The sequence below is a fragment of the Zootoca vivipara genome, chromosome Z2 (genome assembly GCF_965207765.1).
Source record: "Zootoca vivipara chromosome Z2, rZooViv2.hap1.1, whole genome shotgun sequence".
In the NCBI taxonomy this organism is placed as follows: domain Eukaryota; kingdom Metazoa; phylum Chordata; class Lepidosauria; order Squamata; family Lacertidae; genus Zootoca; species Zootoca vivipara.
The window spans coordinates 13,179,294-13,203,368 of NC_142585.1; the positions used below are offsets into that span (position 1 = coordinate 13,179,294).

At 41.2% G+C, this 24,075-nt stretch overlaps 1 non-coding gene across 1 annotated transcript; it reads left to right on the forward strand.

Annotated features, from left to right (window-relative positions):
• Positions 1 to 2,928: 2,928 nt before the first annotated feature.
• TRNAN-GUU (transfer RNA asparagine (anticodon GUU)) lies at positions 2,929 to 3,001 on the forward strand. The gene has a single exon. It is a non-coding gene; the product is annotated as a tRNA-Asn (tRNA).
• The last annotated feature ends 21,074 nt before the right edge of the window (positions 3,002 to 24,075 follow it).

The window sequence follows — 24,075 nt, forward strand, 5'->3', positions numbered from 1 at the left end:
CTTTTGTTATTTGAGAAAGATAATATAAGATTATTTTATAACTTATTCTTGCAATTCAAAATAAATGTAGCAGTTTCAAGTTTTGTGCTTTTCATTTTTTCTACAGGAAATCTGGTTTCATAAATTGAAGTTAGCAAATATTGTGTGTGTGCACGTGTGTGTGTGTGCATGCAAGTAGTTAGCCTTGCCTAGGGTGCAAAATAGTGTGATACTGCATTCCATGTCTACAACTTTTACCATCAGAAAGCTCTTCTTAACATTTAGTCAGAATCTCCTTTCTTGTAATTTGAATCTATTGGTCTGGGTGCTACCCTCTAGAGCAGCAGAAAACAAGCGTGCTCCATTCTCCATATAACAGCTCTTTAGATATTTGAAAGTGGATATCATATCACCTCTTGGTCTTCTCTTCTCCAGGCTAAACATACCCAATTCCTTCAACCATTGCTCATTAGGCTTGGTTTCCAGACCCTTGTTCATCTTGCTTGCCCTTTGCACCCGTTCCAGCTGTGGTGCCCAGAACCTGACACAGTACTCCAGCCACTCCATAGGGTTGACTGTGTGTAGAACTCAGTAGAAAAGGGGATGCGGGGGGAAAACAGAATTAGTTGGCTCAGCCTGTTATTGGCTACTCTTGAGCTCCCTGCAGGCAGTTTCACTAGTCCTAATGGACACCAATCACCACTAATAAGAACATAAGTTTTATAAGTGAACAGAAAACTACGCATGGAGAACTTTAAACTAAATAAAGCATTTCTAAAATAAACCTGAATGACAACTAATTAAAAGCTAGTTGTAGAACCAGTTGAAAATAATGTTGCAAAAAGCTATATAAAAAAGAAATTGCTGTGTTAAATTTAAGTATGTGGTCTCGAAATTGGACCCTGCCATAGCTTCTGCTTTGACATTGTGCCATTTAGAATTATTTTCTTCCCTGGAGGAAACAAATGCCCTGTTTCTGAAATATGCATTTTTATCCCCACTAAAGCTTTGAAAGATGTTTGCCTTATAGCATCATTTGTTATGCAAAAAAAACTTGGAGATGTGGTTATAATCACAGAAATGCATGACACATACATACACTTGTCAAACTCTAGAGTAATCTAGCAAAATCCACACATGCAAATATGACAAAAGACTTCAGAAGGTGATACTGCTCTAGGGAATTGATATAAAAGCTTTATAAATTTGAAATTCAATGACATATGTAATAAAGATTATGGGACAGCTGGTCTTAAGTATTTGGCTCTGGAATCATTATGTACCAAGAATTGGTACATATTACTGCGGCTTCAATTTTTTATCTTGACAAATGTATGCATTTCATCTCCCATGCTCATGGCAATGCTCTTTTAAGATTCTGCACGAGAGAATATATCTCCCCATATACATGCATACACTTCCTTCCCCCTTCACCCCAAAATGAGGTATTGGAGATTGTTCCCCTTTTTATAATGCAATCACAATTATATTCTCTTACATAAATATAAGAAGAGCATAGCACTTAAGCATCTGCTCGGCTGTTGCTGGTGCAACAACAACTTTGTGAGATTGGCTCCCTTGCTGAGCCTTATAAAGTCAGCTCCTGTTTGGCAGCTCCCCAGTTGGTCCTGACGTCCTTGCTTAAATATGTGCTCCTCCTGCTCAGACCTGACCGAGACACAAACACAAACATGACTAATTGCCATCGATAAAGTTCCCCATGAACTCATTCCACTGCCCTGTTCTTTCTCATGTAATATACATAGAATAGATGAGGAATACAATATGGGAGACCGTTCCCCCAATTAGGAAGCATTATGTGTCTAGGAATCTTGAGTAGCATAGTGGGAAATCACTACAAATTTGGCACAGAACTGCACAAAGATATCTTTGTGGATGTAACTTTAAGTAAGGCAACAACAACAACAACAATAATAATAATTATTATTATTTATACCCCGCTCTCCCCAGCCAAGACCGGGCTCAGGGGTGGCTAACACCGAATATAAAACAATTAATTAAAATACAGCTTAAAAACAAGATTAAATACAACATTAAAATTAAAATGTAGCCTCATTAGAAAAAGGAAAAAGGGGGAGGGGGTCAAGTTGATTCCAGGCCAATGGCCAGATGGAACATCTCTATCTTACAGGCCCTGCGGAAAGAAATCAAATCCTGGGGAGCCCTGGTCTCATGAGACAGAGCATCACCAGGCCGGAGACAATGTTGAAAAGGAGGCCCTGGCTTTAGTTGAGGCTAATCTGACTTCCTTTGGGCCTGGGATCTCTAAGGTAGATAGATAGAAGTAAAGTGAGCTATTTATGGACCTTAAGGTCCTCCGCGGGGCATACTGGGAGAGGCTTAACCCTGGATGGTTAAGTCCAGTTAGAGGTGACTCTGGGGTTGTGGCTCTCATCTTGCTTTCAGGCCGAGGGAGGTGGTGTTTGTCCACAGACAGCTTTTCGGGTCCTGTGGCCAGCAGGACTAAACCGCGTCTGGTGCAATGGAACACCGTGACAGAAACCAGAGCGCACGAAAACACTGTTTACCTTCCTGCTGCAGTGGTACCTATTTACCATATCTATTTGCACAGGCGTGCTTTCAAACTGCTAGGTTGGCAGGAGCTGGGACCGAGCAACGGGAGCTCACCCTGCCGCATTGATTCAAACTCCCAAACTTCTGATCGGCAAGCCCAAGAGGCTCAGTGGTTTAGACCAGTGCTTCCCAACCTTTTTATCGCTGCGGACCAGTCAACGTTTGACCATTTTACCGCGGCCTGCTGAGGGGGGACGTTGATTGTTTATATTTTATTTAGATTGTTTTGATTTAATAATTTTAATTTAATTGTATTTAAATGTTCCTTGGCGGCCTGGTACCAATTGATCCACGGCCCGGTACCGGTCCGTGGCCCGGGGTTTAGGACCACTGGTTTAGACCACACCACCACCCGTCTCTGTGGCGCAATTGGTTAGCGCATCTGGCTGTTAACCAGAAGGTTGGGGTTCGAGCCCACCCAGGGACGGCTGCTGGAAATCTGCCTGCAATGAGGGCCCTGAGTGGGTAACTTCAAGTATACCAGTTAGGTCACCACATTATTGATGATCTTTAGGAAGAAGCAAATGCAAGCTGGGGAGCAGAACTTTCCCACATTCGTATGCTATGGAGCCACTTTATTCTCCAAGCAGTGGTCTGCGGTTGGAAACAAATATTTCACCCTTTTTGGGTCCTCTGCTCTGGTTCACCAGAAGCAGCTTTGTCATGCTGGCCACATGACCCGGAAGCTGTCTGTGGACAAACGCTGGCTCCCTCGGCCTATAGAGCGAGATGAGCGCCACAACCCCAGAGTCGGACACGACTGGACCTGATGGTCAGGGGCCCGTTTACCTTTACCCTTTACCTTTAAATTTGCTTTGGGGGTTGGCTCAAGCCCACAAATCTCATTTAAAACACACACACACACACACAACCTTTTAGGGCCAAACCCTCACAAGGCAACTAACAAAATAATAAATTTGTATAAAATATTTATACAAGGAATATCAAAACTATCCATACCTTGGCATCAGATAGAAGTAAAGTGAGCCAATAATAAAGTCAGTGATAGACTTGATGAAATGATAAAAGAAGAAAAATGTTTTACGGATCTATTTGAAAGCCACAAGAGAGGAGCGCAAAGCTATCAGTTCTGAGCAAAGGAAGTGTCAAAGACGTAGGGAGTTGCCACTGAAAAGTCTTTGCCCCTAGTATCTGCTAATCTGTTTTTTCTTAGTGGTGGACCAGAGATAAGGATCAGGTGCATGGAAAGGTTTGTATGTTTGTGGATGGGGAACCTCTTGCATGGGTAGAGAGTCTGTGGCCTTTCAGACAGGAGGCCTTTCAGAACTCCCATCATTCCTGATCACTGAGCATGCTGACTGGGGCTGATCAGAACTTGGATCTCCAAATCAGCATGGAGACCCACAGGTTCCTGATCTATGCTTTAAAGGCCAATAAACCATTTCAGAGGGTTTTAAACAGAAATCCAGTATATATGTTTTGACATATTTTCCTAGGTTCTGGGGGATGGAGATGGGAAATTGGGGGTTCATTTGTATTGATTTAAAACTTGTATGCAAACAAGTTCAGACTTATGGGAAATGCATCATGATCATCAACATCACCATTTGGGTGTAATATTAGCAAATCCTTATTCCCTACTAACATTCTGGTGGCTGCATTTTGTACTATTTGAAGTTTCCAAGCAGTCTTTGAAGGCAGCTTCAGAGAGAGAGCATGACAGTAATCTAGCCTGGATGTGACCAGTTTGTGTATGCGTTGGTGTGTTGACCAACGGCCATCTCTGCTATGGAGAACTCATGGTGTTGCTGAACTAGTCTGTAAGAAAACCATTTTCAGTAATGAGGTTGTCAGCTGGGGAAAGTGTTAAGAGATCAGTGCACTCTTTACCTGCTTTATGAAGCATGACACAGGGAACCATCTGCTTCGCTTATTTTCCCAACTGAGAGTCTATGAGGCAACTTTGGTACACCTTCAGAGTTTTACACAAGATTATCTCATTCACAATGAGGAACAGAAATAAGGTGAAGAATGGCTGGGGATGATGCTCATCCGTACTACTTATGGTAAGATTGCACAGAGATATTTGCATTTTAAAAGCTGGTGATAATTTCTCAAGTCAGTGGTTATTCCTGGTTTCCTTTCAACAGAGAAGTAGTAGATTACTTGACTCTTGACCAAGCAAGAAAAGAAACCCACCATAAACACCAGTTAGGGTTAAGCATAGGAGTTGCTATACAGTTTTATTACATAGTTCTGAGGCTGGAATAAATCAATAGGTTATCTCTCTCTTCTTTGTATGCTGCAACCCCTCTGCATGGCAATTAGCCTTTTAAAAAGCCTCCATTGACAATACTGGATGTTTTTAAAAAGAGTTATTGCTGCATGGGGGTGGGGTTTGAATATGGGGAGGTGGTCACAGTACATGAAGAGAGGGAAGTTGAACTTACCCTACTTACCTCTGCTTCCCCCCAATAAAACTCCCTATGAAGGGCAATTAGGCTTTAGGAAAGCTTCCATTGGCACCAAGGACACTTTTAAAAAAAGTCCTACTGGCTGCACAGGTCTGGGGCTGGGAGCATAGCTGCCAAGTTTTCCCTTTTCTCGCGAGGAAGCCTATTCAGCATAAGGGAATTTCCCTTAGAAAAAAGGGATAACTTGGCAGCTATGGCTGGGAGGGAAGCACTAAAGGTCATGCACAGTCTGCAGGCCAGAGCTTCTCCATCCCTAACAGTGGGCTATCACATGCATACCATAGGAGGACTGGCATTAATGAGTGCCTCATGAGGAGAAATAAAATAGCCTAATCTAGGGGAAGCCTTTTAGGGCATTGGCAACCCCTTCCCCTACCTAAATTGATGGCAGAATTGGTGATGACTGGTGCCCATTGGGACAGATAGGTCAAAGGGCATTCGGACTAACAGTAGGTGGAGCCAGAGCCAATGACAAGCAGAGCCACACCTCTGTCTGGTGGTTGTGAGTAAGGCAGGCAGGAGAGGACAGTGACGTGTTTACCCTAATGGGCCACCTTCCACTTATAAACAGAGGACATGTCTTCCAGCAACATGGTAGTCAAATGGAGCTGCCATGTCATACCATCTACCAACTTGGGAACCAAAACCAGGATGATTATTTTTTGTCCCCGAACTCTCACACATGCTTTTTTCAGGCTTTCAGTCCAGTGCTCTGGTGTGAGCCTTGTCAGGAGCTAGATGATGTTGAACCTTGGATTCATATGGTAATGCAGTAGCCCTCATGTTTCTGTGCATGTATAGAATGCATGTGTGCTGCTATTACTACCAATGAATGAAGGGACTGGCTGCCCTTGTAGGTGATGAAGGTACTGCTCTAATAGGTTGGCATGAAGGGCTGCCCTTGTATATTGGATTATGTATGGCTGCAGCAAATTTCAGCATTGGTGTGTACATGTAATTATTATTTAAATACTATTTTCTGTGTCTGTCTTTTTAGGGCTAGGGGCAAAATCCATTCTAGAGCATGGCTCATATTATGAGCTGAAGTGGAAAAGGAGTGCTAATGGTAATTAAACCCCCATAGGAAAGCATTTTAATTTTGGTTCCTCACAATAAATAATATTAAATGTTTCATTAACACTAATTTCTTCCTAATTATAAAGCTGTGGAAAGTGTCACAGTGCATATATTTGAAGTCTGTTTCAAACAACAATGCAACTTTTCATAGAAAAGCATTTAAAATATTTAATGATGAAATTAAGTCCCATTAAAGTAGTGCTCTTTATTTTCCAGAATAACAATTTCAGAGGTTGTTATCCCTTTTATCTTAATTAGGTCATGTATTTTCCTAAACAAAATTGCCAAGGGGAAGAAAATCTTTGCACACAGTTTCACTTCTATATCACTATCACTAAATATTATTAATGCACCCAACAGGCATTTGAGGATGCTACTCTAGCTCTTTGCCATATTACACATTTTAAAAGCCTATGTTTTCTGAATGCATGGTACTTCAAACATACAATCATTTCTATCTCAACACCATTTACAAATATGCATTTGTCAATCCCCATCCAAGTAATATGTTAATCAAGCAGAATGCTGAAAGATTCAGGACAAGCAAAAGAAAATGCTTTTTCACGTGATACATAGATAAATTATGGAGTGCACTCTGACAAGAAGTAGGGATGGTCACCAATGTGGATGGCTTAAAAAGTGGATTCAATAAATTAATGGAAGCTAAGACTATCAATAACTGCAAGTCATGATGGCTATGTTTTACCTTCACTGTTGGAGGCAGTATGCCTTCAAACAGCATTAGCTGGGAATCACAGGTGGAGAAAGTGATGTTGTGTTAAGGTCCTGCTTGTGGACTCATTGTGGGCCTCTGGCTGGTTGCTGTGAGAAGAGAGTGCTGGACGAGATGTGGCCGATCCATCAGGGGTTCTTATATTCAAAAGCCATACCAGTACACAGGTATAAACTAGTTTTATGGCCATTCCTACTCATCAGAGAATTCTGAGAACTGTAGTCTTTGAAGGAAAGGATGTTTCAGAATTTTAGCACACCTCACTGAAATACAATTGTCAGGATTCTTTGGGGAGGCCGTGGAGTCTCCCAGTCAGTTCAGCCAGCTTCATATAGTCCATCATTTTCATCTGCCATTCTCCAACAGTTGGTATTTCTTGTGTCTTCCAATTCTTGGCTATCAAAATTCTCGCTGCTGTTGTGGCATACAAAAAGAAAGTAACATCTTTGGGAATTTCTTTTTCAACTGTGCCCAATAAGAAGGCTTCTGGTTTCTTGATAAATGTGTTTTCCAACACCTTCTTTAATTCATTATAAATGTTTTCCCAGAAGTCTTTTACTATGGGGCAAGTCCACCACATGTGGTAAAACGTTCCTTCTACAACTTTACATTTCCAGCATTTATTATCATGTGTATTGTCAGGAGACCTCAGTACAGGGAGCCCCCACCCATCCTCCACACCAGCACCTCGACCAGTGAGAGCGGCAGCAGCGGGTCAGGTGGGGGAATTGAGGAAGTGAGCAGGATGGAGCAGTTAAGGCTCAGCGATGTAGGAGACAGGTGGAGGGAAGCAGGCATCCGCTTCCATCGCCTGATTTAAGGCGTGTGCCAAAACGTAAGAGTGGGGGGGCAGCGTTTTGGGGTTCCCAAACTCTTATGCTGAATGCGTAGCAGGAAGCGTCCACTCCCGGATTCTGCGAGTGACTGAGAGGCCATGTTCTTCACCATCTTTGCACTGTAAATACTATGCACAATAAAATAATAATAATAGTAATAATAATAATAATAATAATAATAATAATAATAATTTATTATTTATACCCCGCCCATCTGGCCGGGTTCCCCCAGCCACTCTGGGCGGCTTCCAACAAAACAGAAATTCTAAAATACAAAAATCCATCAAACATTAAAATACAGAAATCCATCAAACATTAAAAGCTTCCCTAAAACTTTTAAAGACAAAGCAGTCTCGGACGTTGTTACTCAAGAGTAGCCGCAACAGCACCCTTACATGTATGATAAATTCTTGCAAGTTTTACTGGTGTAAAATACAACCTATACATCATTTTCATAACATTTTCTTTCAAAACTTAATATTCTTTTTTTACAATTTTTTCCCAATTCCCCATCATGATATTATGCCCCACATCCTTTGCCCAATCAATCATTACTGATTTCATTTGTTCATCTTTCGTATGCCACTCCAACAACAGATTATACATTTTGGAAAGATTCTTTGATTTTGAGTCTAATAATTCCGTTTCCAAATTGGAATTTTCTTGTTGAAAACCAATTTTCTTATCCATTTTAAACACTTCATTCATTTGATGGTATTGAATCCAATAATCAACCTTGCCTTTTAACTGATCATATGACTTTAACTTATATTGGTCTCCTTCTTCCAACAAAATATCTCTATATTTCAATCACTTAGTTTCCATATTCAGCCTTTTATGGGTCTTAGCCTACAATGGTGAAATCCATTTGGGTGTTTTCCTTTCTAACAAATCTTTATATCTTATCCAGACATTGAACAATGATTTTCTAATAATATTATTTTTAAAACCTTTGTGGACCTTAATCTTATCATACCATAAATATGCATGCCATCCAAACACATCAAAACCTTCCAAGTCTAACATGCCCTTAGTTTTCCAACATAAACCATTCCTTCATTCAGAAAAAAAGCAGCTGCTTCAAAGTAAATCTTCAAATCTGGCAGGGAGAATCCCCCTCTCTCTTTCGAATCCGTTAATATCTTATACTTAATTCTGGGTTCTCCCCCCCCCGCCAGATATATTTAGACAATACTTTTTGCCATTCTTTAAAACAACTAATCAATAATCGGAAGTGCTTGAAACAGGAATAACATTTTTGGCAATACATTCATCTTAACCACTGAAATTCGGCCCAACAAAAGTAACTCCAGATTTGACCAAACATCCAAATCTCTCTTAATTTCAACCCATAGCTTTTCATAATTATCTTTATACAAATTCAAATTTCTAGCTGTCATATTTACACCCAGGCATTTCACCTTTTTCACAAACAACAAACCAGTAGTTTCCTGTAACTTATTTCCCCCCTCTATTGTTAAGGCGTGCTATGGCGTGCTATGGTCCATGGGGTCACGAAGAGTCGGACACGACTAAACGACTAAACAACAATTGTTAAGTTCTTATCTAAAACTATCCAATTTAAAACCTGCAACCCGTCCGAACTCCTGTATCACTTCCAGTGCTTTAATTGCACTTGTTTCTGGATCTTGTAATGTCAACACCAAGTCATCAGCAAAGGCTTTTAATTTATATTGTTTGGAGCCCACTCCAACCCCTTTTATCTCTTCATCTTTTCTTATCATATTAAGCAGGACTTCCAGAACTGAAATAAACAATAAGGGGGAAGAGTGGTCACCCTTGCCTGGTGCCCTTCTCAATTCTAATTTCCTCTGATACCACATTGTTTATTATTATAACTTTTGCTTTCTGCTCAAAATTCAGACTTTGAATCTGAATGTGTCTTTTGAGATAAAAATAAATTCTCTTCTATCATGCTATGTGTGTTTCTGTGTAGGATCTACAACTCTGGGTGGTTAGCATTCTGAAGTGCACAGGTAACTTCAGTGTGCAGACCAGGCTCCCTTCTTCAACACAGAGCGGGAAGGAACATACCCATTTTGGGGCAGGGCTAAGTGTCCAGTTCTAGTGTCCCATTCAACATAATTGCCCTCTTCTTGTAAGCAATGCCTGAAGAGGGTTTATATGATATAAAGGGTTTCACAAAAGGTTATATGAAAACCATCTGAAACAGATGAATGCTTATTTTTATTTTTTAAAAAATTATTTTGCTTTTAGCACCAATAATATAATTTTAAGAGTGAGGTTTGGGTGAAAAAAGTATGATATATGTTACAGGTTGGCTGTGAAATTTAGTTAATTTGCATGCTAAAGTGTGATCTTTAACTTCTATGTTACAGTTAAGCGTGAAATGAAGTAAAACTAGTTACTTGTACAATATAACAGGATACATCCATTCATGCGTAACGAGGAACATCAGACGTGTAGCTTTTGTGAATAAAAGACTTAGGCTGCAATCCTCACACCACTAACCTGGGAGTGAGCCTCAACTGAATTCAGTGAGACTTACTTCTGAATAGTCATGGTTAGGACTGAGCTTCAAGTGGGCAAATAACCAGTAATTATGAAGAGTAACTGATTAGTGTGTGAAAAAGAAAAGAAAAGGAGGGTACTCAGATACTGTGCTTGTTAATATTCCAGTTCTTCGCTGTAAATAGCCCATCAAATAAAGGTGGCTTTCTAAAAAAAAACACCCCACAAGCCCTATATCAGTTTGTAGCATAAAAGAATAATTTTTCAGTAGCAAGCAAGTCAGGATGATCTTATTTGTGGACAGAGAAACTGGGGGAACAATTTTTCTGAATTTCTACAGGAGGAGGAGAAATTATCTCAATAGTTTCTTGGGGGAGGGGCTCACTCACTAATAGCAGTGGTAGCTCTACAGTCCATTCCTTTATGCCCCTGCAAGTGGTGCCCAGAGCCAGGAGTCAGATTCTCCCTCTGGTGATGGAGCGGAGAACTGCAAAAGAGAGGATCCAGAGCTGACCCCAGAAGTATTGTTATCTGATGAGCTCGTGGGGCCATTGATAGCCACCCCCCAAAACCAGAGAACATGACACTGCGAAACTAAGACTTGGATGACATCATGGGAGATCCAGTGCAACCAGAGCCCACCCCCCTCCCCACCACTGCTTCATTACAGTAAGACACAAATGGAGGGCGCCAAGCCCCTTCAAGAAAAAAACAGCAGCTTGCAGTGCAGGTGGGGCTCAAAGTTTGAAGGCAGCTGTGTTGTTGCTGCTACACAGGGCTAAGGTACACTTTGTTCCCTACTGAAGCATCATTTGTACTTATACAGTGCAGTCTGAGCCCCTGCATTCAACTTGATCTCATCACTGCTTAATAGTGGAAGCTGGTCCATTGAGGCTGAATGGAACAGTGCCCCAGTGACCACAATCTGCCCTCAGCCACGACCACCACCTTACTTACAGCCTGTTCAGGGGATGCCCCTGCTTGTCTGCTATGTTCCTTACAGATATTCAGTTTACTTTAATGGGAAGCATTTACTTTTCAAGAAATGAAGGAAGGACATCTCTTAAAAACAAAACCAGTGAGCTGGCCAATCTCAGGTGCTTGTTTGTTAACCATTTGGCTTGCCCTAATTTAATTAAAATCCAGGAGAAGACACAATGAAGTCACTCGTCCTAATGGGGCTTTTCTGATCATGAAAGCAAGGAGAAATAATTCATGGAAAGTAAAACAGGATTACCTTGTGCTGTACCCTCCAAAAATATGAAGTGCCTTGCAAGTTGTGGGGTGAATTTCCAAGAAATTGGCAGTGTTGGCATAATTCAGTATATTGATGAATTTCAAAAATTTAGCACTCCCCTTTCTTTCACATACCTGAAATAATTATAATTAAACTAAAATGAAGATTAAAGGCATAAGACATATTTAGGGGGGGAGTGATTAATGACTGGTGAATATATGAAGTGGGAGTAGCTGATTTATATTGTTTCATGTCTGAAAAAACACAGCAATTTCAGTCTTGATCACAACAGAACTGTTATTAAAGGATTTACATCCTGAGTGCTATCTAACCAATTAATCCAATGGGAATTATTTATAATTGCTTAATTAGTCTGAAGAATACAAATGGTGTTCAATTGAATAATCTACCAACTCCTATAAAATCAAGGAGGGTATAATAAAATTGCAATCTATTACCATAAATCCCCAATGCAACCATAGCACAGGACATCTTAGTGCAGAGGCATATGCCAATCAAGAAGTCAACTTCACAACTCACTGCTAGGTCAACAGGTATCCAGGTGCAGGTATATTTTTAGCTGCTTGCTATTTCCTCTATTATTCATTGCTCGCTTAAGGCCAAATGCCATCCTTGTTCTCATACATTTTTGCCGCCTTCTTGTTCAACTCTTCTGTGACTTTCTGAACAATAACAGTCCCTTGTTCCTAATCTTTGTCTCTCCTGCTCTGATTATTGGCAAGGCACCAGAGAGCCGATTGAGCAGAAGCCACCTGAAAGAAACACGGTCCCTCTTCAGTAACCTGACAATTGACATTTGGAACACAGCATGAATTCATGCCGGGAACTGTCAGCATTGACCCATTCGGCTGAATCATCCTAACCCCCCACCCCCCGCCTTGCAAAGTTACTTAAATAAAGACAAAGAAACTACAATGATGACAAGTTTGCAGATAGGAATATAAGGACTGCCTTGCTGGATCAGGCCATATGCACCACCCAGTCTAGAATCTGTCCTCACAACAAGGATGGACAGATCCTGTCAATTTCAGTTCCCTCCCATTTTCTCTCTCCATTTTTCCAATTCTAAATTAAGTCCTCCACAGTTCTGCAACTATTTGCATTTTTAAAAAAGCAATCCACATGAAAATTCACCAGCATTTTAGTGTGAATTTCTTGAAATTTACACTTTTTATATGCCATTTTCACTAGCATATGTCCACTACCCTAATGTATTTCATGTTATTTTTTATGAATATATTCATTTTTATGCACACTATTCTCCAATATATACATTCCAATAACCATTGTTTGGCTGGAGACCTGTATTAAAAGTTTCATAGAAGAGAGAATTTCAAGGGATGGCTGTGTTTTGGTTCTCATATTATTTTGAAAAGTGCAAATTGCATAGGTTTGCCTTTATATTGCATTTCTCCTCCATCCACTCCTCAATGTGGCCAACCACATGCCTATGAGGAGCCCTGAAGTAGGACTGGGGCACCACAGCAGTCTCCCCACTTTAATTCCCAGCAATATCCAGTCTGATTCCCACTTTGGCAAGGCGAACTAACTTTTCTGCCATTCTTTTGAACCCTTCCTGCAACTAGGTTTGAGCATATGTCTGGTAAAAAATAAATAAAAAAGATTTTCTCAACTGACTACTCAAGAATTGGTCAAGCATCCTATATAATAAAGTGCAAGTGTCTCTGCGTCCAGATTCCCTGTGTCCCTGTGTCCGCGCTACTGCGCATGTGCCCCATGGACACAGGGATTGGACGCAGAGACTGCACGCACACACGAGCGCACGCTCTCCCCACCCCCACCCCTCTGCCTACAGTTTACCTGCAGCTGCCAACCGCTGCTCCCGTCTGCTACCCCCGGTGACCAGCAGCCAGCGGGCGTTGCGCACACGCGCGCGCACTAACCCCAACCCCCAGCCCGGCCGCTCCGCTTTGACCTTTTGGTCTCCGAAGCCCCGTCTCATGCTGTAGGTGCGCGGCAAGGCGACGGGGGAGAGAAGCGATCTCCCCCCCCCCGCCTTGCCACGCACCTCCAGCATGGGACGGAGCTTCCTCGGCGAAGGCAAGCAGGTGGGCTGTCTGCCTGCTTGCCTTCGCCGAGGAAGCCGAAGGGGCAACGGGCGCTTTCTGTGCGAAGGCAAGCAGGCGGGCTGTCTGCCCGCTTGCCTTCGCCGAGGAAGTGCCCGCTGCAGCTTCGGCTCAGCGGCAGCAGCACTTCCTCGGCGAAGGCAAGCAGGCAGACAGCCCGCCTGCTTGCCTTCGCCAAGGAAGCCGAAGGGGCAGCGGACGCTTTCTGGGCAAAGGCAAGTAGGCGGGCTGTCTGCCCGCTTTCCTTCGCCGAGGAAGTGCCTGCTGCCGATCCGGCTCGGCGGCAGCAGTGCTTCCTCGGTGATCGCAAGCAGGCAGACAGCCCACCTGCTTGCCTTCGCCGAGGAAGCTGAAGCGGCAACGGGCGCCGAGGGAAGCCGGCTTTGGCTTGGCGGTGGCGGGAAGGTAATTACCGCAGGTAATTCCTCCCCTTCTTCCCGCCGCCGCCAAGCCAGTCCCCGAGCCAAATTGTGGCGCAGTGGGGGCTTTTCACCATTTGCCTTCCCCTTGGCTTGGGGAAGGCAAACGGCGAAAAGCCCCCGCTGCGCCGCAATTCGGCTCCGTCCCCCGCGCGCTTTGGCTTGGGGAAGCAGGCAGGGAGACGGCAACAGCCTGGGAAGCTGCGGGCTGTTGCTGTCTCCCTGCCTGCTCCCCCGAGCCGTAGCGCATCGGGGGACAGAGCCGAAGATCGGCGGGCACTGTTTGCTGGGGTTGACAAGCCCCGGCAAGCGGCGCCCACCAATCTTCATGTCCCAGGGCTTCCCCTCCATTCCCGCCCGGCTAGCGCCCGTTTACTAAACGGGCTGAATGACACTAGTTGTTCAATAACGGTCAAGCATTTTACAGTGTTCACTTTAGGAGAACAAAAACTACTACAGCAGTACACTTTCATCCCACAGAGCCGCAATTTCTAGAGCAGGGGTCCTCAAACTTTTTCAGCAGGGGGCCTGGTGGCTGCTTACCTGTGTCTTGTGAGTGGCAGGGGCTGGTGGCGGTGGCGGGATGATGAGCGGTGCACAACAGGGCTCCGGAGAGGGGCTGCTTAAAATGGCGGCCGCTCGAGCGCTGCTGCTACTGCTGGCACCAACAAAGCCCAGCCCCTTCCTCCTCTAGGCAGGGCAGGGAGAAGCCAGGAGGAGGGGCCGCCACCGCCACTTTGTGAGGGAGAGGGAGGGAAAGGGAAAGAATGTGTGCACTGGTGATCCATGTGGCGATTGCTGGACCATTCGTGGGCCGGATCGAGGAGGCAATTGGGCCTGATCCAGCCCGCGGGTCTTAGTTTGCCGACCCATGTTCTAGAGTGATTTAATGACCAGTTCTTCCCAGGGAACTCTGGGAATTCTAGCTATATGAGGTGAATAGAGGTCTCCTGACAACTCTGCGAGACCCTTAACAAGCTAAAGTTCCCATGATTCCTTTGGGGAAACAATGACTGTTTAAAGTGATATGATACTGCTTCAAATGTATCATGCTGATGGAGGCTTAATTATCAACAGGTTTGAGACACACACATTATAAAAAGAAATTGGTTAAGTGTCATTGTCAACTAATTTAACATAACAATTCATTTATTATTTCATTGAATTGCTTGCCAGAAAACACTCAGAAGCTATTAGCAATAAAAAAACTTACATATAAACGATCCATTGCAGATATATTATTTAACTTGGTTGCTGTAAATATGAGTTCTTTTCTTTAGGTTACACATTGAAATACCAGGTCTGGTTGCCAGTAACATTTCCTTTTACAAAGAAAGAAAGAAAGAAAGAAAGAAAGAAAGAAAGAAAGAAAGAAAGAGGGAAAAAATGGAAATACAATTAGAAATAAAGGAAAGTAACAACTATTAAAGGCCAAAGGAATTTGTGCTAAATAGGTAGCATCAGCATCAAGGCTTAATTGAATATATGACAATATTTGAACTTGATTAAATAATAGGCAGTCAATTAATCAATTATTCTCCACCATTTGTATATCTGCTGCTGCTGACACTTTCCCCAATGATTGTTAAGAACAGAGTCTAAAACAGCAGCCTCTGAAGAGATACTTGTTGCCGGACTGTACCAATTAAGCCTGCAAAATATAGGGTGGTAACAACCCTATATGCACATATAAATCAAGGGTGGTATTAGAGATCAGGGAGTTATTCTATTCAGTTCATATTTAAAGGCACTTACAAAAAATGCACATTTTGAAACAATATGCAAACTAAAAAGCATCCAAGTCTGCCCTTCTCTGAATTTTGCAATGCATTTTCCCAGCCAAGTAATGTGTACAAAAATGCATATACTATGACAAAGTGTGCATTAAAATGTATATTTTAGTTTAAAAAACATACAAAATGCATTCTATTAGGGGAAAGTGCTTGCAAAAAATTGTATATTGGTCAAAACTGCTTTAAAAAGTATGCTTATTGGTAGAAATTTCCAGTAAAATGCTGACCAAGCTTCAAAAGATTTTTTTTCTTTTGCCTGCCCTGTGGAATGCCCTCCCAACAGATGTCAAAGAGGAAAACAACTACCAGAATTTTAGAAGACATCTGAAGGCAGCCCTGTTCAGGGAGGCTTTTAATGTTTAATAGATTATTGTGTTTTATTTTTCTGTTGGAAGCCGCCCAGAGTGGCTGGGGAAACCCAACCAGATGGGCGGGGTACAAATAATAAATTATTATTATTATTATTATTATTATTATTATTATTATTATTTGCACATCGCTGCAGAAATGTGAAGAACTAAAGAATTAGGATGCTAACATGGGGCAGCATTGCAGAACTACTAATAAAGTGGGGTGATGTGTGGATGATTACTGTAGTATCCACAACTAATGTGCCATTATTTCATCAATGGTATGTTTCAAAATACACCTACAAACCGCCGCCCCCCCCAGCATTCTGAAGGGCCCCTCACTTAGTTTGCATATATTTTGAAAGCAATGCCACACCTGTTAGACAAGCTGAATCATGGTAGATAAGACCTGCCTTTGAAAGTACGTTGCAGACCTTAAATACTTAATTGTTTGAAATCTGCTGCAAAGTGCTAGCAAAGCAAAGCAACATGTAAAGCATACTACTGTGAAAGCTACAATTCTGCAATGATATTAACAGATTAAGAAGTCTGAATTATCACAAACGGCCTGTGTGTATTCACACATTACAAATTGCAGACACTTTTTTCACATTAAGCCTTGCAAAGATTTGGATGTTTACTTTTCCTGTTGCAATATGAGCCCTCGAAATTCCTCAGCAACTTCCTACCCAGCAGCTAAACAAAATTTGCAATTAAAACTATTTGCAACTATTCTTTCTCAATTTAGCTAACATAAATGATTGTGTAGCCTTGCTGCTTTTAACACTTTTTTGCCAAAAAAATAAACATGATTGCAAGCGATTAGTACATGCTTTAGTAGTTTATACAATAAACATGCTTGCTGCAGATGGTTCCCAATTAAACTCTTTCACTGGCAGCCCACAGCATCTTCAAGCAGATGTCATATGATTTCGTTCCATTTAAGTCCCATTGGCTCCAGTAGGGTTGATGGTAGATTTCTAGGTTTACCGTAACACATGCAGAATTTTCTACAGCTGCTTCACGTGGAAAGCCATCCATATAGGCAGCATCTGTACATTTGTCATATATCCATCCTTCAGTTTTAGTTCACATTTAATTAACATGCGAACCCTTCCCATCATATTTTCCCAAGCTTTCCTAAACATGACAAATGATTTTAAATGGATAGGGAGGTTGCCTCCTCTTGATGAAGTTACACTCCCTCTGAAAGAACTTGGGAGTACTTCTGGATCCTTTCCTGTCGCTTGATGTTAAGGTGGTCTCAGTGGCACAGAGTGCTTTCCATCAGCTTTGTCTCATGCTCCAGCTGCACCCCTATCTGTACAGAGATAGCCTAATTTCTGTTACCTATACTCTCATAACCTCTAAATTAGATTATAGCAAAGTGTTGTACATAGGACTGCCTCCGAAGATGGTTCAGAAGCTTCAAAAGGGCAAAATGATTTGAGCATGTTACACTGATCCTGGCCCGACTGCATTGGTTGCCAATTAGTGTCTGAGCCCAATTCAAAGTGATGGTTTTGACCTACAAAGCCTAAAAAGGCTCGGCACAATACCTCAAGGACTGCCATTCCCTGTGTTAACTGCTCCAGACCCTGCGATAATCATCTGAGTCCCTTCTTTGTGTGCCCCCTCCGTGAGAGGTCCAGAGGGCAGCAACATGAAAACAGGCTTTTCTGCAGTGGCTCCTCATTTGTGGAATGCTCTCAATAGGGAGGCTCACCTGGTGCCTTCATTACATATCTTTAGACACCAGGCAGATAGGTTTCTTTAGAACCAGGCCTTTGGCTGATCAATAATCTATGGCCTTTTAAATGTGGGGGTTTTTTTTGGGGGGGGAGAATTTATGGGTTTGTTTTGTTTAGCTTCTAGGTTTATTATGTATTTTGAGTTTTTATTTTGTGTTTTTATGTTGTGAGCCTCCCTGAAATATTCGGCTAAATGTTGCTATACAATTGCAATTAATTAATAGTTAATTGATTAATTAATTGTTTCTCATTAGGTCTTCTAAAAATCTATTAGAATTGATTTTGACCCAAATCCACAAAATTATGGCAGAAAAGATAAGGGGCCCATAATGAAATCTAGGAGCCCCAATGCCTAATTCACCCAGTTTTATTTATTCATTTTTTAAAAATACTTTATTTCAATCCTTTAAAAAAATTACATGATCAAAAGGAAGGAAGGAAAAAGAAAAAGGAGAGAGAAAAAGAAAAAGAAAAAAACACACCAGCATACAATAATCAAATCATAATTTTCAGAATAAAGCATACAAAGAACTAAACAAGAAAAAAATTAATAAAATTAAAAATTGACTCCCTACTACTGATAATACTGCTTCCTTTAAAAATAAAATAAAAATCTTATCTTGCATTATTTCAAAGCTTCACTATACTTTATTTCTTCTCTATATTGTTCAATATGTACCCTCTCTATCTCTATGATTCCCTGCATTTCTTTCAATTTAAGCAAATTACCAATTCAGTACTGAAATTTTCCTTAATCAAATAGTCCTCAACATACTTCCATTCTATTTTACATTACTCCCTTGGAATATTCCTGATGGCTGCCATCATTTTAACTAGGTTCATGAATTCCACCAATTTTTCATGCCATTCTAATACTGTCGGGATTTTTTCTCCCTTCCAATTTTGAGCAATAAGGATTAATTTAAGGCTGGACCAAAGGCTGACCAGATGCTTATGAGAAGGCCACAAGGACTCCCCCTTCCACGGTTTTAAAGGGGAGTTGGATGGGTTTCATTTTGTCCCCACCAAACGACTGTTTGTGGAGGATCTATTTTGCTTTTGCAACGCTCTGATTTCAACCAAATCATTCCTCCTATAATGGTAGTTGGTGGAAGCAATTTAAAAGATACCAGGTATGTGTCTCCCCCATACATCTTATGTAATCTGAGTGTTGGAATTTGGCTTCTTTTGGATACGCTGATTTCTAAAGATGGCCATGACTTGTACAAAAATTCAATCAAGTACTTCCATTCAATAAATAAATATTCAATAAATAAATAAATAAATAAATGGTAGTGTCTAGAAATAAACCAAACTGCATTAAACACCAGAGATGAACTCAAAAGGAACGGGTGATGGAATCCCCAAATGACAACATTCTTTCAAAGCAAGGAATGTTCAGCTTTGACTTACAAATTAAGAGTTTCACTTTCTTTTATGCATGGGTGAATCAGTTTATTTCCCGTCCATCTCACTTTCATATGTTCACTCACGAGTCAGCTTCATTCCATTTCTAAAACTATCTGTTGTTTTTTTTAAAGGGGTATAGGGGACCAGCACAAAAATGTGCATTTATAAACAGTTCTAAGATTATTTAGATACCATTGTGGAGATTGGAAAGTGCTGGGGTCAGTTTTTTCCTATGTTCTGATCTGTGCATTAGGCCAGGATTATCCCAGTTTGTAGTGGGATTCAGAAATAACAAGTTCCTCTGGCATCCCCCCACTACAAAATTCATACCAAATAGAATTGCATCAGTTCCCACCTCCCCATATTTTTAAAGAAATAAAACTGTTCTACAACGCTCATAACACATGGTTAATAATTTACACATTGTTTCTCCCACAAGGACAAGACACTTTTGAGGTGAAGAACAAGATTTGAAAGATGACACATTCTTTGGAGGAGGGAGAAATGGACAGACCCCCACCTCACTGATACTGAACAAAGTTGAACGTTCAAAATCCATTTGCTGAAATATTTTACAGCAGCTTTGCACATTCTCTCAATTTATGGATGAAGATCAGTTGCAGATCTGATGCTGTCTGTTTTGTGATTTATTTGTGCTCTGCAATGTACAACCTAACAAATATTTGCCAGTGTGATTCACCATACAGAGATCTGAATTCTGACAATGAAATGTTGTTTTCTTTTTCTTTTCCACCCAAGCCTCAAACAGCAAAGAAAACTACATTTTTTCCCCACTCCGTTTTTCACATTGTCCATATAAATTCTCTACAAATGCCATCTTCCTGGCTGATCTCTATTATAAGACTCTGTTCCTTCCTATACCCTGTTCCCTCCCACATCTATAAGATCAGCTAGAGAGAAAAAACACCTTGATTTTTCACTTACAGGGTTGGGGAGGATTCAAGATTTTTCTTCATGTTAGAGTGAACTGTTCCATTTTGCCTAGGTGGTCCAAGGATGCCTCCTCTAGAAAGCTTTTTTAATTTAGAGCATCTCTGTGGGTATGTGTTTTGACATTGTATTGTAATGTGCAGTCCTTTCCTGGGGAACTGTACTGCTGTCTATCCCAATGTACTATGTGAGCACTTCACAAGTACTTGTTCGTTTTTAAAAAAAGTTTTAAGAAGTGTGTAGATTTCTAAAAAAGATTTCCCCTAAGTAATCCACACATGAATGGAACAGAATTGAGCAGGGCCGTCTTAAGCACCTTTGGCGCCCTGGCGCCGTGGTGTGACGGATCCCTCCGCCGCCCCCGCTGCCCCGTTTTCCAGTGCGACAGGCGGCCGGCTCAGCGTACAGTGCGGCCGCCGAGAGCGCTGCTGCTCCTGGCGGGCCGGCGCCGTGGCGCCCTGCGCCAACCAACCTGGTCGTAGAGCCGGCCCTGGAATTGAGCCAGTTTTGGAGCCCCAGGGAGAACCAGCATGAAATGGAACTATGGTGATCTGTCCTTCCTTACTCATTTTTGTACCTATATATAAAGGACCTTCACCTTTCACTCTCAATCCTTCCTGGCTTGTATTTGCTAATATAGCAGGGACATGGGAAATGTGACTAGTTCCTGAATTGAATCAGGCTGATTTGGGTCAACATGGGATTCAGCTGGGTTGAGGCTGCTGGCTGCAAGGATAAAATAGCTATAAAATGAGAATTTCCAGATGCTAAGATTCAAGTTTGGAGCAAGAACTTTTTAGTGAGAAAACCCCAGCAGAGATTTAAAATCACAGAATATGTAAAGTGTGGAAATAGAGGCCATTAGACTTTTAAAATATGCCCTTCCAAGTCCTTCCAAAGTTCCACTTAGCATAGCAAAAGACCAAACATTTGGTAAGTTAAAAATGGTTTACTTACATACTCTGCAAAGGTCAGATTCATGTGCTTATCCATACAGCATTCAGGAAAAAATTACACCGGCAGTAAAACTTGGCGCAAGTTCCTAAGTTATTGGTATAGGAACCAAAGAGAGGCTTGTAAGAGCCATGTGGCCTGACCCTGGAGCAACCAGCTCACCCCTTCTCACATGTTGAGTTTCTTAGGTAGACTGATGGGGGAACAAAGCTTGACTACCTAGTCCCTCCCAATGTGAGCTAAGCCTGGCAGAACAGCTTATTCTATGGCCTTAACCCCTTCATGCTTTAATTAGACTTAAGCATGCTGGTTATAACATGCTGGTAATCCCCCAAAGGCAACCCCAGATCAGATAAGCTCCACCCAGAACTATATGGAGCTAACAAAAGTGGATGCCACATACAGGAAGAACAAGGATATAGTTTGAGTTCCTCACTTATAGTTTTATAAATCATTTAATGTGTCAACATGAATAGAAGGTATTAATATTGCAGTTGTTGTACAAAGGATTATTATTATGACCGGAATGTAATGGAAATTAATAAGATTTTGGAACACAGAAATAAAGCAAATAATCAAACCATCAATGCTAGCACATGGGGGGGCACTTTATCTAAATTATATAATTTGGTATTTGATTGGTATTAATAATTGTATTATAAATTAGTGTTGTTATAATGAGGCTATTATTGGATTGTAATTGAAAACCATTAAAAATTATTTTTTTAAAAAAAGTGGATGGGGACAGTCTGGCAAGAGGAGAGGCAAGAGAAGGAGACATTTCCCCTCCTGACTGTAAACTGTTGAGAGCGGGGAGAAGAGACATGGCTCTTTCCCCGACTCCTGTCTCACCAGTGTACAGGAAGCTGGCAGTCAAACAGGCAACGGCATGGCTTACAGCAAAATTGTATGCCTGCCTACTCAAAAGCAGGCCATCCTGAGTTAATGGGGCTTTTTCCTATGTAAGTATAGACAGAATTACCAATGTAACAAACAACAAATTAGAGGATACTATAAATGGATAATTTATTTCAGGGGCAGAGAACCTCCAGCCCGTAGCCCTAATTTAGCCAGGCAGTTTCCTGAACCAGGCTAACGTGCCTCACCACCAACTTCATATGTAGCTACAAATGAGCAAACAACGGCTTAAAGTATGCTCCCAAATGTTGCTTTGCAATCAGGGCTTGCTGTCAGTGAGCCCTACTAAGATTGTTTGCACCAAGGTGTTTACCATTGGGAATTTCCTAGTGTGCAGCAAAAAGGGCTCACTAACAGCACATATCAGCTGGCTGGCGCATCACTTTGTCTGCAGGGGCTACTTTTTAAAAAATGTGCAAACACATTATTGGTGGTTACAGCAAGACCCTTTGAACTTTGACAGGAGGGTGACCCCACCCACCAGTACAAAGGAGTGTTGGAGAATAAAGGATGGATCTACAGTAGTTTCTCTCCAATGATATACTTATTTGTTAAAAGTACAAGCTGGTACTAATGGAGACTTCAAAAAGATAGCAACTTTTTATTGACCAAAATAACAGTTCCACTCTGTGGGGGAAGATGATATGCATTTCATATTCCCAAGAGAGTGAATTTAAGTGTTCTTTACATACACCCTGCTCATTTCCAACTGAAAACAAAATAACAACCTGGCACTTAAAGTTATCTCTGAAATAAAATATACTTGTAATTCTTTTTTTATTTCTATCATGTATTCCAGAAATTGTTCTCATACATTATTTAAATATGCTCAATTCATCTTCAAATGATTGTAATTTCATTATGTAAAAGTACTGTGTTTTATGCCTAATGTTTATTGAAATGTTGCATCGTTCATAATACCAATTTTAAATAGGGGGAAAAACCATATATAATTAGATATGTGCCACATATTTCCTGCTAAGTATTGTTTGTTCACTTAAGAACTAGAGAGAGAGATTTGGATGCCAATCAAAACACTTAACTTGTTTGCTTTGTATAATTACATGCCATTCAGACACAGGGTTTTTTAATTGATCATTTATGCAATCAACTCCAATAAAACAGTTTTATTCTTGCCCTACTTAAAATCAATATGCAGCAAAAAACCAGGGGACATAATTAGCGATGCGAAAAAAAATTGATTTCGTTTGGAATCTAAAGGCGACTTCCCTTAATCCGCACTTTCTGAAGCAATATGTAACCCAAAATACAGCTAGCCTTTGAAATTCAAATTTCTCTGAATGTTGCACTGCAGTTCTCCAGACAAGTAATATGTACAGAAATGAATATACTATACTAAAGTGTGCATTAAAATGTCTGTATTAGTGAAACTAACATTTAGGAATTATTATTATTATTATTATTCCTTTAATTTCAATGAAAAATGAGAAGATTGCTTTGCAACATGGTATATAGTAGGAGAAATTCACACCAAAATGCTGATATGTTTCCATGGGGGTGTCTTAAAAGAAGAAGAAGCAAACTTATGTTGAATTATCTAGAAATGAATTTAAGAGGGGGGGAAATAGGCAACAGAGAAACTGAAACTGACATATGCCATATATCAGTGAGGACTGAATATACTCAGTGGCCACAAAGTTTTAGTTAGAAAAGGAAAAGGAGGAACCAGGGTTGTGGGGATGGAATGAAGCAGCAGAGGAGAGGACATGGCTGGCTGGCTGAAACCATGAACAGGAGCACTCCACACCGCTGCAAGTCCCACTTGCGTTCTTTAAAATTTCATTCCTGACAGGCGACAGAGCGTGGCAGCTGCTCAAAATAAATGCTGCATTATAATTCCAGCAGGGGAGCCAACACTTTTTAAGTTGCACTGAAGGTTTATTTCCCCATTGCTTTGGTTTCTTGATGGACTGGGAACCAAGTTTATGAGCTCTGTTCCGTTAATGAGGTTCTTTTTTTGACCTCAGGAAAACATCACTGCTTTACATGTTGCCTACTTGTAAATGAAAGTATTT